This window comes from Ailuropoda melanoleuca, chromosome 1, assembly GCF_002007445.2.
Source record: "Ailuropoda melanoleuca isolate Jingjing chromosome 1, ASM200744v2, whole genome shotgun sequence".
In the NCBI taxonomy this organism is placed as follows: domain Eukaryota; kingdom Metazoa; phylum Chordata; class Mammalia; order Carnivora; family Ursidae; genus Ailuropoda; species Ailuropoda melanoleuca.
In genome coordinates, this window is record NC_048218.1 from 8793512 (window position 1) to 8812762 (window position 19251).

Sequence of the window (19251 nt, forward strand, 5' to 3'; positions counted from 1 at the left end):
ATCTATCCCCACCTGCTCCTGAGGTCCTCGCAGCAGGGGTGTGGCTGTCTGCAGCTCTCCTTGCCTTGACCACCCCCCACCTGGTATCATGCAACAGAAGGCTACTGGATGCACCATGAGGGCAGCATGTGGCGGCCACCATGGTCTGTCCTCCCTTGTATCAACTGGGCAACATCCTGGTAATGTAGGCAAACATTGCACTTCACAGCAGTTTGTTGGGTCTCAGTAAATATTAAGGAACGAAAAGGCACTTTTCAAAACACTAGGAAAACTCTCTGGGGGTGGGGAGGGCAAAGAACCAGTACCCACAGGAGAATCAGAGGGTGATGATGGCGGGGAGGCATGCTGATATGGTGGCAGGTGAGTAGGAGCCGTTTTAGATGCGGTGGTGGGGAGAGAGGGAGGGATCGCTTCTCTGAGGGGATAACGTTTATTTTTCAATTTTAATTTTAATTGTATTTTAATTCCCGTAGAGTTAACAGACGGTGTTATATTATTACCAGGTGTACAGTATAGTGATTCCACACTTCCATACGTCACCCCGTGCTCATCACAGCAGGTGCACTCCGGAATCCCCATCACGTATTTGCCCCTGCCCTCCCAGGCCCCTCCTTTCTGATAGCCATCAGTTTGTTTTCTATAGTTAAGAGTCAGTTTCTTGGCTTGTCTCTCTCTCGAGGAGATGCCATTTAAATTGAGTTCATGCAAAGACCTGGGGAAGAGATTTCCAGGTAATGAGACCGGCAGGTGTAAACATCCCAAGGGAGTAACAATCAACCCTAAAATCTCCAGCTTCCAAAGGCAACCTTCTCTGAGGCACCCATACCTTCTGGTCTTTCCAAAGGAACTATTCTTTCAAAATGCTTTCAGAGCCCATGAATGCACAAGGGCCTACTTCCAATAGGACTGGTTATTTATTTATTTTTTAAAAATAGATTTTACTTTTTAGAGCAGTTTAGCTTCAGAGCAAAATTGAGCAGAAGGTGCAGAGATTTCCAATATGCCCTCTGGCTTCCCCCCTTCCCCTTCATGCACAGCCTCCCCCATTAGCAATATCACCCATCAGAGTGGCACACGTATTCCAGTTGGTGAGGCTACGGTGATACACCATTATCATCCAGAGTCCGTAGTTTACCTTAGGGCTCATACTTGGTGGTGTGCCTTCTGTGGGTTTGGACAAATGTTTAATGACATGTACCCACCATTATACTGGATACGGAGTAGTTTCTCAACCCTAAAAATCCTCTGGTTGGTTATTTTCAAGTACAATGAAACCTCACAGATGTCATTCATGTTGCAAAAGAAGAACAAAGGAAAGCGGCCCGTGCAGCTTTTTTCCCTCTTTCTTTAAGATCGTAAAGGTCTTTGACGTGTGGAAGGCAAGCTTTTATTAACTAGGCATTTGTATCATAAATATAATTCCCAGACAAGCAGGAAAGTCCCAGAATTCTGAGTCACTGATGTTTGAATAGATGTTTTGTAAGGCCAAGCATTTGCTTTTACAAATAAAGCATTGATGAACTAAACAGTTGCTTGAAATGAACTGGGCAAGTTTTATAATGTGCACTTGGCCTTCAGAAGACAGTGCTGTGATTTATAACAATTTTCCCCTCTTTAATCTGCATTCGCATTGCAAGAAAATCTCTCTTTTTTGCCACCGGTCTTGGTCAATGCCCAGTGTGAAGGAGACCCGTATCTGCAAATTACAAAAATTTCATGTGGAAAAACAACACGGTCACCTGATAGTTGCTAAATACCAGCTCTTGGTTTGTGGGATACGCAGATGCAGTGGTGTCTTGTCTTGTGGTGGGAGTTATAAGACAATGAGAAAGGATTCTGATTGTGAAACACGATTTTATCAGGAGTATGGTCAGTGTGGTTTATTTCTTATTCCAGGCTGCTGCTAACACAGCTGGGATGTTTTAATGCATTTTGTGCACTTCAGTAATAGAAAGGTGTAGAAATAGAACTGGAGACTAACATAATATAATAAAAATATATTAAAAAAAAAGAACTGGAGAGAGTTCAGAGAGGGACAGAGAAGCAGGTATGTGAGGGTTTAGGCTACGATTTATACTCATAAGAACTAATACCTCATGAGGACTTTGCCTTACCAACAGAAAATGATGGGAACCACTAGCTATCTGCACATACTTGAAGGGAATGTGAGTCCAAAAAGAGAGCAATTTAGTTTGATATAAAAGAATGGAGTTGGGTTGGAAACTCAGTGGGTAGAAGTGGGGGAGATGGAAGAGCCTCCTTGTGGAACAAAGGTCATAAAATTTCAAATTAAAATACCCACATCATGGGCTTAAGTACCTCTTCCTCCACTCTGTGCCCCCCCCCAACATCCTATTTTCTTAACCATTCCAAACAGATTATTCTTTGACTCAAACTGTCCATTTGGGCAAAGAAGTCCGCTGCAGGAGACCCCCATTATGGAGAGGAGGGGCTCCAGCTGTCTGTCCCAGGAGGGTGGGGAGGAACAGAGCCATAGGCTGAACATGTGGGCACAGCTCCATCAGCGATGAGGACTCTGTCCTTTCTCTTGTTGGATGGGATTGAATTACTCTCCATTCTTGAATCTATAGGTCCTGGGGTGGGTCTTAAGGCTCACCTGCTCTCACTTGATGCAGGACCTCTCTGTAATAGTAATAGTGACTGACAGTTCCCAGCCTCTTGTTTGAGGGCTTCTGGTGATGGGCAAGCCAATGTCCGTGAGTCAGCTCATTCACTGATGTTTGCTCTAGGTCCAATATACACAAGCATGGCAGTCCAGTGTAATCACCTGATGAATCTTACAAAACCTTTACAGCCTGGGGCCCACCCTCAGTGACTGTGATGAAATTGTTCTGGGGAGGGTGTTGGTATCACTATTATTTAAAGCTCTTTGCGTAATGCCAACAGGCAGCTGAGGTTGAGAGCATGAATTCTGTCCTCTGGAGCTAAGTCCATTTCCTCTTTGACATGACAGTCTTTGAGACATAGGAAGCTGATATCCAGCCCCTCAGTCGATATCACTTCCCTAAGGCTTTCTCGTCTCCAGCTGAAGTCACTCATTTTCTTCAAAGTTACTCCTGTGATGTGGTTTTATTTCCTCACCATCCTGATCATAAGCTACATTGTCTGGATGCCACTTACAGTGTGTGTCTCTTCATGCTTTTGTTTCATTGTGAGCTTGCTGTCAACTAAATCCCCTCAATTTTCTCCTGTAAAAGGCTTACAGCTTAGTGGAAGAGACAAGCATGCCAGCTCCATCCTGTAATTATAAAATTGATTTCTAAAGTCTAAATGCAGGAATTTTCTTGACTCTTACTAAATTTCATTTTGTGAGGTTACCTATTTAATCCTGTCCTCCAAAATTACTGGTAAGTATTGCCTGTTTGGTAAGTCATCTGTATATTTTTACCCATGTTATTAATAGCAGGAACAATAATAGACTCTATTTATTGACTGTGAGCACTTTATTGACGGTGAACACTTATTGACTGGGAACATCACCAGAATGGATCAAAAGAAGCAAAGTAGAGCCCTAGTTTCTATGGGATCACCAACTATGTGTTCTTATAGAAAAGTAAGAATGCTCGGAGTCAGAAATAAGAGCCCAGAAGGTAGAATTAAGAGCAGCGAGTAGTACTGGGTCCTAGAAAGAACCCTACAGCATCTGTGCAGCTGGAGTGTGGGACTGCTTTGGACCTTTGCTGACTGTGTGCCTCCTATCTCTCTTGTTTTGAATGGGAGCATCTATTGTAGGTATTCTGTGCTTGATGCACTTCTATGTGTGGAGTGTGTGTGTGTGTGTGTGTGTGTATGTGGGGGTCTCTGTAGTCCACAGTATTCAGATGGTGATGAACAGTACTCCATGAGTTGTGTATGAAGAGCCACACACAGGGAACTTCAGTTACACTTGGACATGACTTAGAGGACTGAGGCATTTGGCAGGTCTGGGAGGGGGAGTGTAGTTTGCATGGGTGAGGGATGTGAATAATATGCGCCCAGAGGCAGATTGCATCTGGGCTCTGTAACTGACCAACAGAATACGGTGAAGGAACACTGTGTCAGTTTTCAGGCCGAAGCTTTAAGAAACTGGCAGCTTCTGCTTCCTTTCTCCGGGGATGCTTATTCTTGGAATCCAAGCCACCATGTGGAGAGGAAGCCCAAGCTGCCCCTGGAGAGGCCCTCGTGGGGAAGACCCAACAGCCAGAACATTTAGCAGCCCTGTGAGAGAGTCACCTTGGCAGAGCTTCCCCAGCTTACTCCAGGTGGGGCAGAGATGAGCTGTCCCTGCTGACGCCTGCTCAGAAGCAGATTCAGTTATATAGCACATCATTGTTTTAAGCCATTGAGTTTGGAGGGATTTGTTTCCCAGCTGTAAGAACAACACCAGGCACTGCGCTGGTGACTTTTCAGATGTGCTGTTATTTAATCCTCCTGACAGTGCTATGACATAGGTATTATTTTCTCCTCCTGGTAGATGAGAAGACTGAGGTTCAGTGAATTTGGCAGCAGCCTAAGATCACACAAGTAGTAACTGGCAATATTGGGGTTGAAACTGGGCAATGTATCATTCTTTTAACCTCTAAAATCTCGGGTAAGACAGGACTGAGGGCAAGAGAGTCATGCAGCCACTGGACAGATACCCACAGAGCACTTTCTGCAGAGAGCAAAATGAAGAAAACATGGTCTGCTAAAATGAATTCCAGATGGCTTAAGGGACTAAAAAAAAAAAAAAAAGAATCATGTTGTATTAAACAAAATAACAACATACTGCTTTTTTTCTTTTCTTTCTTTTTTTTTTTTTTTTTTGATTCTGGCGGAGGATCTCCATCCCTTTTCACCTTAGTCGTGTAATATTCTGCTTCTATGATTACTTATCTCACTGGTATTATTTAGTGGTGACTATAAACAGAGATTTTTATAAAAACATCTTTAAACTCTCCATAATTTTCCAAATTATACTTAATAAAGACTTCTTTTCTTCAATCTAGTTTCTTAATATAGTTATCCCTTGCCACATCAGTGTCACTTTATAAATTTCTGCGTATACATAACCATATTCTTTCTATAAAGGTAAATTTTATATTAATACGAGGTTATGACTTGGTATAGATGTAAGAAAAGTTATGTGCTGGCAAATGCTCCATCTCATTTTTCTCATAGTGTGCACTGCAGAGTCTAACACATAATATATTCCCAATATACTAACTTATTAGTAAATAAATTCGTTCATTTGTTGTAGCATCACATGGACCTTGAGCTCTATTAGGTAGGTGTGCTTTTATGTAGTATATGCTTGCATTGAAATGTATTGCATTTTGTCCAAAATATATGACATATTGTGTGCAAAATTTTCTCTCAAATAATCAAAAACGTTGCTGCCAATTTTTAAATACTTTTATAACTTTAAACAACTTGGCAAATTAAAGTACCACCAAACTCCCAAATAACTTGTATTTTTTTGCATTTTATTATTTATGTGAGGATATATTATCAATAAATACATACAAATAAAAAAATAAAACACTAAACTACAAAAGTATTAGAAGAAAATCTAAAAGGTCTTCAATTTGTTAATGCTTGTGAATAAGAAAACTACTAGTTTCATATCCGATATTATTTTTAATAATATTTCTGTCAATTCTCTTGGGATCACAATTTGTCTACATGTAGGGAAATTTTTATCCAAAATTTACACCTCTTGTTTCTTTTAAAATAGAACCTATAATGCAGAACTATGATGAATAATAGCAATGATGGTTGTCTTGTTCTTGACCGTAATGGAAATTTTCTAATCTTTCATTATTCGGTATGATATTTTCTGTGAGTCTCAGTTACATGATTTTACATCCTTTCTTAGTGTAATAACAGTTTTTTTAAAAAAAATTTGGAAATAGTATAGAATTTTATCAAATAAATTTTTGGTGTGCGTTGAGATGAACAGAATGTTTTGTCCTTACATCTGTTGTAGTTGACTGCATCATAAATTTCCTAATGTTGAACCACTTTTGCAGTTCTAGGTGAATTCTGCCTGGCTAGAATTAAAAAATAATAATATATTACTGAATATAATTTGCTAATATAATTTTTAGTATTTTAAATCTATGTTTACATATTTATAGGTAACTTTGGCCTATGGCTTCACTTTATTTGTGGCTAACCTTGTCTGGTTTTGGAATCACAGTGATGCTACCTGTGTTGAATGAGTCTGGAATCTCTCTATTTTTGTGTACTTCCAAATAGATACATAATTTAAGGATTATCACTTGCTTCAAGGAATAGAAATCCTTATAAAATTACTTGTTCATAATTCCTTTGTTTTTAAAAAGGATTCTGGCTTTGACTACCTTTTCAGTTTTTAAAAGGGTTTTAATTTATCCACCTACTCACAGTTTTTACCCTTTCTAGGATGAAATTTGGTTAATTCATATTTTTGTAGAAAATCACATACTTACTGAGATCATCAAAATTTTTGTATAGTATTACTTGCTTTTAATAAAATTTTTAATCTAAAATTATATCCCCTTTCTCATTGTTAGGTTAATGAATATGTGGAATATTAATTCCAAATTAGTCATTAATAATTAATTAATTTATTTCTCATTCCTATCCCAAACACAATGAGAAACTTAGCATATTTTTACTCCCTTCCCTCCTTCCCCTGTAGACATCTTCTCTCATAGAGAGATATTCTGGGATTTTAGTTGCAGATTATTGTTAAAAATTTAAAAATATATTTCCAAACTATGTTTTATTGGTTTCCCCATTTATTGTTGATTCTTGGGTCCCACATCTTTGCCCCCCCCCTTTTTTTTAAGATTTTATTTCTTTATTTTACAGAGAGTGAGAGGGTGGGGAGGGGCAGAGGGAGAGGGAGAATCCCAAGCGGACTCTGCACTGAGTGTGGAGTCCGATGCGGGGCTGGATTTCACAACCCCGAGACCACGATCTGCGCTAAAATCAAAACTCAGATGCCCAGCTGACTGAGTCACCCAGGTGCCCCACAGCTTTCCTTTTTGAATTAATTTCCCTTTTTTTAAATCTACTAAGGCCCATGTGTGAATCTTCAAATGTCTTGAAAATACCTGTATTTTGTTTTTCATTTTCCGTGCTAATTTTGATGGGAATCAGATTCTAGCTTCAAAATAATTCCCCTCGAAACTTTTAAGTTATTACTCTATTGTCTCTTAGCCTCAAGTATTGTCAAGGAGAAGTTCATTCATTTTCGGTAGACTGTTTTATTTTCTTATGAAACATTTAGGATTTTCTCTTATCCCCAGACTTCTGAATTTTGTAACAATGTGTCAAAGGGAAGGTAGGTCTTTTGGCAGGTGATGAATATTTTGAATTCATATGTTTCTTCAGCCCTGGGAATTTTTCTTTTTGTTTCTTGATTACTTGTTCTCCATTTCTAGAATTTTCTCTGTTCTCTATTTCTAGAATTTTCATTAGATGTATATTGGCACTTTGTACCTTTAAAATTTTTTTTATTTTCCATTTTTTTTCCTTTTAGATGACATTTTCTTAAACAATGCCTTGGCTCAGTTTTCCAGGTCAACAAGTTACTATTTAAATATGAACTTTCTCCAGTTCCATTTACTCAGTGAGTATTTTACTTTCTGAATCCATTTTTTAAAAAAAAATTTAAGATTTCTCAAATTTTCTCATGTAATTATTAATTTATGGATATGATAGTCATTTTTAACATTTCCAAAACATGAAATTTATGTTAATCCTCTTCTATTTGCTCTATGAACTCTGTACCTTTGGTATTATTTCTTCTTTGTGGTGATCTCATGCTGCTCTTTCCTTAAATCTTTGATTCTTTGTTGTCTACTCATTTCTCTTTTGTTTGTCCCTCTGTGGATGCCAGGTCTGATCACAGGTGCTTATCTCTGGTGACTGGGGGCTGGGCAGGATGGACTGTTGGGAACATATTCTGGTTTTCTGTTTGTCTCCCAGATCCATGTTCTGTACTAGTCAGCCTTGCTGTGGGCCCCAGGAGGCTGATCTCTGTGTCACTGGTCTCCTTTGCCCGGTGCCTTCCAGTTGGTTCAGCTAAAGGGAAACTCCAGCTGAGTCTCAAGGGCAGGAGGAAAGACTGAGTATTGATCCTCCCTCCCCCTGCCCTGCCCTCTGTCATCCTGGTTTTGGCAGTAGTGATGTTTGTTGTTGTTGTTGTTATTTTTATCTATAGTCAGAACTTATGTTGGCATACTCTACCCTTATGGCTACAGCTCTTCCTGCTCTATCCTTTCCCCCTTCAGGACTGGGGGAGGTCATGGTTTTCCTCTGTTGCTAACCTCTGAGAACTTCTCTATCTTTGGATGGTTCCTTCAGCCCTCTCTTTAACTTTTGAAATAGTCCGTTTGTGAATATCTCTTTGGTCAACGCTTCGGGTGTGCCATCCATTTCCTGTCAATGCCCTGATAGAGAAGATGGAGATGTTGGTGAGGTGTTTTCTCACTGTGGCTGTTCCATATCCTCTGAGTGCTTTTTTGGCTATGGTACTAATTGGAGAACTCATGTCAGCTGTAAGGAATAACCCAAAGCTCTTAGTAGTTCAATAGAGATTTGTTTTTCTTTCTATTGATCTTGGGATCCTGGCTGTTTACATCTTGGAGCATTGTCATCTTCCAGGAGCTCCTCATAGATTTTCACTGTGTTCTTTACTTTCAGAGAGGAAAAAAATAATGGGGATGATTGCATGCAACATTTCATGGCCAGATCTGGAAGGGTGCACTTTATGGCCATCCATGGGTTAGAAACTAGTTGCAGGATCTCAACCTAACTTCAGCAGAGGCTGGCAATAAAGTCTTCCTGTGTGTCCAGGAAGAGGAAGATGGGCTTAGTGAGCATCAAGCCACCTTCTGCCATAGCTTCAGGTGAATGAATGCCTCTTAGGTGTAAGTGTCCCAATCCACCACTTTTACCTGTGTTATGTGCTGCTGTTGGTTACCACTCAGTTCAAGGTGGGAGGTGGGGTGTGGAGTGGAGGAGAGGAGCCAGAGATGTGTCTGCTCCAAAGGCAATGGCCCATGTAATCCCCTATTGTTTCGCCCATTCACTCTTGCTTCTTGGGTCCATTTTCTTGGAGCTTGGAGTATGGTGTAATGGTGTAACCACTCCTCTTTGTAGCGGCTTTCTTTTTATTATTATTATTATTATCATCATCATTATTATTATTTATGTGCAGTTAGCCAGCATATAGTACACCATTAGTTTTTGATGTAGTGTTTAGCGATTCATTAGTTGCATATAACACCCAGTGTTCATCACAACATGTGCCCTCAATACCCATCACCCAGTTAATCCTTCCATCCATCCCCCTCTCCTCTGTAACCCTCAGTTTGTTTCCTAGAGTCCAGAGTCTCTCATGGTTTGTCTCGCTCTCTGATTTCCTCCCCCTTCAGTTTTCCCTCCCTTCCCCTGTGGTCCTCCAAGCTATTCCTTATGTTCCACATATGAGTGAAACCATATGATAATTGTCTTTCTCTGATTGACTTACTTCACTTAGCATAATACCCTCCACTTCCATCCATTTGGATGCAAATGATGGGTATTCTTCCTTTCTGATGGCTGAGTAATATTTCATTGTATATATGAGCCACATCTTCTTTATCCATTCATCTGTTGAAGGGCATCTCAGCTCCTTCCACAGTTTGGCTGTTGTGGACCTTGCTGCTGTAGCGGCTTTCTTCTACACAAGTGTTTGCTTGTGGTTTTCTCCAGCAAGTTGATCTTGTCTGATTTTTTTTATAATAATATTTTTTTATTATATTATGTTAGTCACCATACAGTACATCCCTAGTTTTTGACATAAAGTTCCATGATTCATTACTTGCGTATAACACCCAGTGCACCATGCAATATGTGCCCTCCTTAATACCCATCACCAGCCTACCCTTTTCCCCCAATCCCCTCCCCTCTGAAGCCCTCAGTTTGTTTCTCAGAGTCCATAGTCTCTCATGGTTCATTCCCCCTTCTGTTTACCCCCCTTTCTTCTTCCCTTTCTTCTCCTACCGATCTTCCTATTTTTTATGTTCCATAAATGAGTGAAACCATATGATAATTGTTTTTCTCTGCTTGACTTATTCGCGGGGGACGGGACTGGAGGAGATAATGATCTTGTCTTATTTTCATCTTTCTGGTTTTTGTTTCAAAATTTCTGGTTAGTGTTGGGTACTGTTTCTTGTTCTGCACAGCTGCTATGGCTCCAGTATTTTAAAAACCACCTCTTCTGTCATTTATAAGGGTGTGGAGAAGGAGGGAAATTAGATGAATGTACTATGTTTGCCACTTGTTCTAATGTCTTCCTCTTTTTGTGAAAAATGTAGAGTATGGAATGACTGATTTGGGAGCAGTTCCAATGTACAGTATGAAGAATTTGCTAAAAGAAAAATGAAATCATGAGCTACTTTGATAGACATATATTAATACCAAAAGGGTGATTGATGTTTCTGTGTTTTCATAATACCTGGAATACTGTTTCTAGCTTTGGATATTGCAATTTATAACGGATATAGACAACCTGGAGTTTATCAAGTGGAGGACATCTATGATGCTGATTGTTCTGGAAAATGTATCAGAAGGTAATTGTGGGGAAACCAAGGATATTCTGCATGGAGAGTAAAATATAAAATGGGATGGGGGTGTATGTGTGTCAAAATATGCAGCACATATCATAGATCTTTGTTAATCTGCTCTAGATTTTTAAGGAAATTGATGTTAAATATTATGGTATATTCTATGAATCCTCTTCCCTTTTAAAATGCTAAGGCATTGTTTGCCTGACTCTGTTCTGAAATATTTCTTTTTGTCCTCTAAGGTGACCAACAGTGGCTGACTATCTGACATGTTTGGATCATTTTGTAATATTTTCCTCTTGGGAGTTTTGGAAGTTGCAGTCATCAAAATGGTGATAATCTACCATTTTGAAGATATCCTTCTAAATATGCACTGCCAGGGGAAAGAATATGTAGAGTTTTACTCATGAGAACAGGTTGCAAAATGGAAGGAGTGAATGCACCCTAAAACAAAACAAGAAAATGATCTTGTATTGCCCCTCTGTGTCTTTCTCTTAATGGTAATGGTTGGATGAAGGAATGCACAAATAAATTCTTTATTATGCATGATACTGTGGGAAGGGAAATAGAAAATTGCTTTCTCAGCACATGAATCCTCTACCCATCCATTTATTTATTCATTTAGGAAATTCATTGTGTTCCTTTTATGACGGAGGTATTATTTCAGATACTGGGAATATAGTAGTGAACAAAATTTGCTGCCATCATGAAGCCTTACGTTCACTTGGGAAAATATAATAAATGAACCCATAAATATAGTGATGTGCAGTGAAGAAAGATAAGGCTGGGTCCCTCAGTTCAGGGTCAAAAAACCAGCTAGAGCTCTGATTGGTCACGAGAGGTCATGTACCAGCCTTCCTCACAGGCATAGGAACAAGTGGGGTGGGAACATTTTGAACTTCCATAGTGACAGGCTATTATGATGGGCAGTATGTGTGGGTGGAAATCCCCAAACATGGAGAAAGTTTTAAGATACTGATAGCCAAAACCATGGCAAGACTGTCCAGTATGGTCTCCAAAGGTTTATATAATCTTTCACGTAAATTGGTGCCAGTCCAATTTAGGCTTACAGACCACTTTGCAAAAAAATTTTTCCCCCATCAACTTCTATTTAGTTAACATTGTGAGAAGAAACCCTTTTTAACAATTTTGTTTTTAAGACTGTTCTGAGGATTAGAATGAAAATTTTTTGTTGGGGCGTGTTCTAGGATCAAAGCTCCCTTTTCTCACCACACATGTAACTTATGAGGTATCTGAAAAATGTACAACATGCATACTTTGGAGAATAAGTCTAGCCTGGCTGAGGTGTCAGATGCTGGGGGCATTTTGGAAAGATATTTGGAAGATAATGGTACTGTCTTTGTGCTCTTAGGTAATCTCATTATGGCTGAAGGCCCAGTGTTGGTGATGCCAATAGATGGGCAAGACAGTGATTCAGTAAATGAGCAACAAGACCATTTTAATTCTTATTGTGAAGTGTTGTCTTTTGTGAAATAAGAGTGTATTTCTTTGCTTTTAGGTAGCATTATACTAAAACGTTGAATGAGCCAGTATCTTTGCTCTGAAAGGTGAAACATAAGAAAATCCCAGAACATGCCCTTAAATAGGGTCAAGATATCTTAGGACAAAAAAATGCTTAAAAATGTAGGTAGGACTGCCATGAATGAATATGTTAATTATTGAGACGCATAGAACTGAGTGATTAAGAGTTTATAAGCAGAGGCAGAATGCTCCTCAAGGTGATGATGAATGATGCAATTTGCAGCTTATGGGCCACTTCAGTTTCTTGTCAAAAATGCTGATCTGAGTTGAATACTGCTAAGATTCCTATGATCTTATGTATGTATGCATTTTTATTGAGATGTAATTGACATATAACAGAAGTTTCAGGTGTACAGCATAATGATTCAATGTATGTATATATGGTGAAATGAACATGAGAAACCTACTTATCAACCATTGCCACACATACTTACAAATTATCATAATTTTAAATAGCACCAACACATTTACCAAAGAAGAGCTGGCTGTTATGTGTAATGCCAGCCTTCAGGAGTTGATGACATAGCACAAATATCCTTAGATTTTCTTTAGAGAACTTTTTTTTTTAATGAGGTATAATTATCATACAGTGTTATATTAGGTTCAGGTATATAATATAATAATTGAACAATTCTATACATTACTCAGTGCTCATCAGGATAGGTATACTTTTAATCTATTTTATCTATTTCACCCATCCCTCTACCCACTTCCCCATCTGGCAACCACCAGTTTGTTCTCTGTATTTAAGAGTTTATTTTTGTTTGTTTGTTTGTCTGTTCTTTTCTTCATTTGTTCTTTTATTTGTTTCTTAAATTGTACACATGAGTGAAATCATATGGTGTTTGTCTTTCTCAGACTTATTTTACTTAGCATTATATACTTTAGGTCTATCCATGTTGTTGTAAATGGCAAGGTTTCATTCTCTTTTATGGGCTGAGGTAGTATTCCACTCTGTGTGTGTGTGTGTGTGTGTGTGTGTGTGTGTGTACACACACATATATACCACATCTTCTTTATTCATTCATCTATGGATAGACAATTGGGTTGCTTCTGTATCTTGGCTGTTGTAAATAGTGTTGCAATAAACATAGGGGTGTGTATATCTATTTGAATTAGTGTTTTCATTTTCTTTGGGTAAATACCCAGTAGTGGAATTACTGGATTGCATGGTAATTCTATTTTTAATTTTCTGAGGAACCTCCATACTGTTTTCCACAATGGTTCCACCAGTTTGCATTCCTACCAATAGTGCATGAGAGTTCATTTTCTCCACAGCCTTGTCAACACTTGTTATTTTTTGCGTTTTTGGGTTTGGCTTTACAGACCTTCTTGGATGTGTCATCTGTAGATTTGTTTGAACTCTCTTTTGAACCGGTTTTTAATATTTGGGCAATGAATTTCATTAGGACCCTTCTACTCCTTTTGCTGCCCTTTCCTCTTCCTTATTGCTGCTGCAGCCTCCATGTGTTGAGAACATACTTCGTACCAAGCTGTGGTTGACAGAATAATGGCCCCCATCGATGTCCACATTCTAATCCCCAGAACCTGTGAACATGTCATTGTGCATGGAAAAATGGACTTTGTAAATATGATTAAAGATTTTGCAGTGGGGAGATTTTCCTGGAGTAGCCACGTGGGCTCAATGTAACTACAGGGGTGCTTTAAAAAAAACAGGAGGAGTAGAGTTGAGGGAGATGGGAAGATGCTATCTATCCTACTGGCTTTGGAGGTGGAGGAAGGGGCCAGGAGCCAAGGAATGCAGGTGGTCTTTAGAAGCTAGGAAAGGCAAGATTCTCCCCCAGAGCTTCCAAAAGGCATGCATCCCTGCTGACACTGTGATTTTAGCTCAGTGAGACCCATTTTGGACTTTAATTTTCAGAATCATGAGATAATATGTGTGTCTTTAAACAGCCACTAAGTCTGTGGTCACTTGTTATAACAGCTATAGAAAACGAACACACAGGCATTGCATTACATTTTTTCTACACATTATCTAAAGTTAATCCTCTCAGTTATCTTTCAGGGTAGGTATTATTATCCTCATTCTGTAGAAGAAGAAAGAGATTTGGAGAGATCCAAGCAGGGAATGTTGCCATGTATCAGGATTTGATAAGAATGTCCTTGTCCCTTCTATTGATTGCCTCTATGGGAATCCCTTCGCCCTGATTCAGGGGCATCCTGGGACTTATGATGAGGTAGCCCTGAGCTCAAGTCTAAACTCCAACATGTTAAACCTCTCTGACCCTCTGTGCCCAATCTTTGTAGATTTTGTAGCATCCAAACATGTATCTCCTCTTGGCTTTCCAGACTGGAAGTTTATGGTCTCCTTCCTTTCTCTCATGGGCATCTCTACATCCTCTGGGGCACTTTCCTTCTACTTCTTTGAACATTTCTGTAACATTCTGTAACTCATTATGTATTTCTTGGGGGACAAGAGCTACATTAAACTCTTTTCAAATTATTCCTTGAGCTATGTTAAATACTTTTCAAATTATTCCTGGCATCCAGTTAGCATTAGTTTATAAGTAAATTGAGAAGGAAAGGAACAGAGCTTCTCAGAGCACTACCTTATGCCAAGTGCTTTGCATATATGATCTCATTTTATCTCTATGGAAGTCCTCAGTTGCGGGTATCATAAGCCTATTTTTAAATTCTTTATTTAAATTCAATTTAGTTAACGTATGCTGTATTATTAGAGTCATCATTATACTGATGCTCATTACATCCAGTGCCCTCCTGAATGCCCATCACCCAGTTCCCCCATCCCCCATCGTCCCCTCCAGCAGCCCTCAGTTTGTTTCCTAGAGTTCAGAACTCTTATGGATGCCTCCCTCTCTAGCTTCATCTTACTATTTTTCCTTCCCTTCCCCTATGTTCATCTGTTTTGTTTCTTAAACTCCACATATGAGTGAGATCATATGGTAGTTGTCTTTCTCTGACTGACTTATTTTGCTTAGCATAATACCCTCTAGTACCACCCATGTCATTGCAAATGGCAAGATTTCATTCTTTTTGATGGCTGAGTAATATTACATTATATATATATCCCACATCTTATTTATCTATCTGCCAATGGACATCTGGACTCTTTCCATGTTTTGGCTATTGTGGACATTGCTGCTATAAACACTAGGGTGCATGTGCCCCTTTGAATCACTGTTTGTATCATTTGAATAAATATCTAGTAGTGCAATTGCTGGGTCATAGGGTAGCTCTATTTTCAACTTTTTGGGGAACCTTCATACTGTAAGCCCATTTTATAAACAAAAAACTTGAGGCTTAGAGGGTCAGACAGATTTTACATGTTGGAGTTTAGGCTTGAGGCCAGGGCTACCTCATCATTCAGGATGCTCCTGGATCAGGGAGAAGGGGTTCCCATGGAGGCAATCAACAGAAGGGACCAGGGAAGATGGACGAGAGGAAGGGGAGATCCTGGGCACTGTGCTGGTGTAAGCTGATGCAAGCTGGTGCCGTGAAGCTCATGTGGGGGCTGGTGGAGTAGACATGCATTGGGGAAACCAGAGAGCAGTGGCTTGCCTGGGTCCTCCCCCTGTTCACTGTCATCTGCCCTCCTGGGCCTTTTTGCAGGGGAGATTCCATGAGGTGATACAAGATGGGGAAGGAATTGGAGAGTGATTCCTGGTCTCTATCAGTGTGTGGGTTATAAGCCACGAAAATAGACTTTTATTTCTGTATGTGTGTTTGTCCATGTTGAGGCACCTTATACATGGTATTGAGAGGAAAAAAAGGATTTCAGAAAAAGTACAGGTACCTTAATCCCAGGAATTTCATGTTTGAATTGTTTTACTGGAATTTGAAAATGACCCAAATCTATGTTTTATTGGATTTGAAAACGCAGCACAGTTTGGAGATATTTTTTTTTTTTTTAAGTTATCTGCTCCAAGGTTCTGATTCTTTGAGAGGAACTTGATTCAAAGAGATAAGAGTCTTGTCACTTGGACTGCAGGTCCAATCTTGTCCTCGCTTATCCCTGCCACATCCCTGATATGTGGGCCAGAGTTTTGGGTCAAGCTGTCCTCCTCATTTCTTTACTAAGATCTTTTATTAAGGTCAGCCTGATTGCCCCAGGGGACATTTATGATTTAATCTCTTGAAAGAAACAGGACACTGCCAAGTGCTAGCTCCTCTGAAAGGTCTCTCTGGGTTGCTCTTCAGCATTCCCCAGTGTCCTGGACTCAGCAGCCGGGGTGGCACAATGCTTTATTCTTTTGGGTAAGATAGTCACTTAAAGGTGCAGATCTTTCCTCTGAGGCTAACTAGAGCAGATCTAAAATATTCTTTTTTTTAAAGATTTTATTTATTTATTTGTCAGAGAAAGAGGGAGCGAGCGAGCACAAGCAGGGAGATTAGCAGACAGAGGGAGAAGCAGGCTTCCCGCTGAGGCAAGAGCCCAATGAGGGTCTTGATCCCAGGACCCTGGGATCATGACCTGAGCCGAAGGCAGACACTTAACCACCTGAGCCACCCAGGCGCCCCAGATCTAAAATATTCTTGCCTTAAAGAAAAACCAAGCATACAATTTTTAAGGCAGCCAACGTAAAGTCAGAAAGTTTTAAAGAATTTGTTGTTGGCCTTTGAGGGTTTTGGGCCTTTCAAAAGGCTTACGATAGGAATCGATGAGGTTGAAGCATTTGTTCGGCTGAGAAGAAATGCGCTGTTTCAGCCATCCCACCGAAAGAGTGCCCGAGCCAGTACCCTGAGCTTGGAGAGTCGCAGAATGGAAAGAAGCTGCTGGCCTGTGCTGGGCAGGCTTGGAGGAGAGGGAACAAATGGGCTGCACAGTACTGTGTGATGCTGTTGGACTCATTTCTTGGCCCTCGGTTAGAGCTATATGCAGACTGTCTCAGAGTAAGTGAATCGGCACTATGAGAAACAACTTCTAAAGAAAGAATGTTCATAACCTCTTGTGGGGACTCCCATGGGCATCTACCAGTCCTCGAAGTCAGATTCTTCCTTGGACCTCACAGCAGATCAGTCTCGCATTCTCTGATTTGGTGTGCATCAGGGGTGCATTGAATTTGATGAGTTAGTGTTCTGCAGCAGCTCTGGGTCCATGATTGCTTAGGCCTGGGGGCAGCAAGTGCAAGAATTCCTTGGGAATTTTATCCCCTCTCACTTCTTCCTGGGAGTCCTCTCCATGGAATGCTCTTCAAGACTGTTGCTAAGTTCTCGCTTACGCTGGGTGCTTCCTTTTCTGCTTATGTTTCTAAGATGAGCTGCACTTTGTGTTAACACACCCCATCTCTGGCCCCTGCTGATTCTCTGCATCAGTGATCCTCTTCTGCTGGGATCTTTTGAACCAAAGAGGGATGTTCAGCCAAGCTTCCTGGTCTTTCTGTGCCTCTAGGGGAGGGAGCTTAGGGTTCTGGCCCAGCACTCTGGGTGCAACCAGTCACTGTCCGTGCTCTTAGGTCTGCTTTATACCGAAGACTACCACTGGCTGCCATGCCCTCTTGGGAACCTGGTCCCTCTCGTGGGAACCTGCCCAGTACTCAGTCTCCCACTTGTGTTTGGATCGGCCTCTCCTTTCTGTTTGCCCTTGTCAGTCCTCCCCAGGGGCTGGAGTCTTGCCTCTGAACCATGGTCCATTGGCAGGAGCCCAATTCTCTGCCCTTCTTCTCTGATACTGCTTGGCTGTCTTTCTGCCTCTTTCCTAGAACAGTTCCTGCTTCTGCTTCTTTCCTGTTCCTGGTTCAGTTTACTTGTTGGAAAGTTCATGGCTCACCATGTTGACAGATGTGCTCCCTTCTGTCACCCCATCCCATGCTGTCTGCCTCCCTGGATGACACTTGGTTGGTTGTTGCCAACCCCTGTGGACGTTGGGCCCTGCTTGCTGAGCTGGATTCTGAGTTGGGTCTGTGCCCAGCTCTCACCTATCCTACCTCACTCCTGTGAGTCCTTCAAGTTCCAGGCTGGGCCCCTTTACATGTCTTCCATCCTACTGTGACAAACCACCCAACACCATACATTTCCTATCCCCTAATCTCACCCTTATTTGTATTCAAATTTTCTTACCATATAATTTCTCCTTCCTGGTTTTGCAAATCTGCCTCCTCCAGTGTAGTCTCTCTTTACTGGTGTATGCTTAGGGGCACCGTGAAGCAGGACAATTGGAGGTTATCTCCACCCGGTCATTGCTCCTGTTCCCACCACTCCATTACAACAAGCTCCCCCGCCCCCCAGCCAGATCCCAGTTGATACCTATTGACAAACCATTGGCTGCATCTCAGTCCTCTTTCCCTCTTTTTTTTTTTAAAGATTTTATTTATTTATTCAACAGAGATAGAGACAGCCAGCGAGAGAGGGAACACAAGCAGGGGGGAGTGGGAGAGGAAGAAGCAGGCTCATAGCGGAGGAGCCTGATGTGGGGCTCGATCCCATAACGCTGGGATCACGCCCTGAGCTGAAGTCAGACGCTTAACTGCTGTGCCACTCAGGCGCCCCTACCACCCATTCTTTCTTAAATCACTCTGCTGCCTCATGTTTGCTGGGAATTTGTACTCCTCATTGTCCCCTTGGCACCCATGACTGGCCACCTTTGCTGATTTTTCCTGAGCGTTCCTCCCTTTCCTCCCATCCTGGGGCCTCACTGTGTCTTCTAGGATGTCCCTTTACTCCTTTGGTAAAGTTGCATGCAGTTCCATGGTCCCTGCCTCAGGGGCACTTGGTTTTGTATTATGTTAGAACTGGGATGGAGGGGATGTGAGTGGCTCCTGGTGCCTATAGTTTTTCTTTCTAACTATTACATTCCTTGTCTTATTTCTCCATTCCCCCAGACAGTAAACCCTGGATTCTCTCTCACTGGGTTCCTTTAGCTCCTTTATTTTTTAAATTTTTATTATTATTATTTTTATTCTTTATTTAAATTCAATTTAGTTAACATATACTGTATTATTAGTTTCAGGGGTAGAATTTAGGGATTTATCAGTTGCATATTAACACCCAGTGCTCATTCCATCAAGTGCCCTCCTTTTTTTTATATATATATATATTTTTTAGATTTTTATTTATTTATTCATTCGACAGAGATAGAGACAGCCAGCGAGAGAGGGAACACAAGCAGGGGGAGTGGGAGAGGAAGAAGCAGGCTCATAGCAGAGGA

At 40.7% G+C, this 19251-nt stretch overlaps 1 long non-coding RNA gene across 1 annotated transcript in view; it reads left to right on the forward strand.

The window, feature by feature from the left end:
• Positions 1-12540, forward strand: part of LOC105236654 — an 81779-nt gene extending 69239 nt beyond the window's left edge. Inside the window, exons 6-8 of the long non-coding RNA XR_004623915.1 lie at positions 7511-7600; positions 10493-10589; positions 10826-12540. This is a non-coding gene — a long non-coding RNA (uncharacterized LOC105236654). The remainder of the gene's footprint in view (positions 1-7510; positions 7601-10492; positions 10590-10825) is intronic.
• Positions 12541-19251: the final 6711 nt, after the last annotated feature.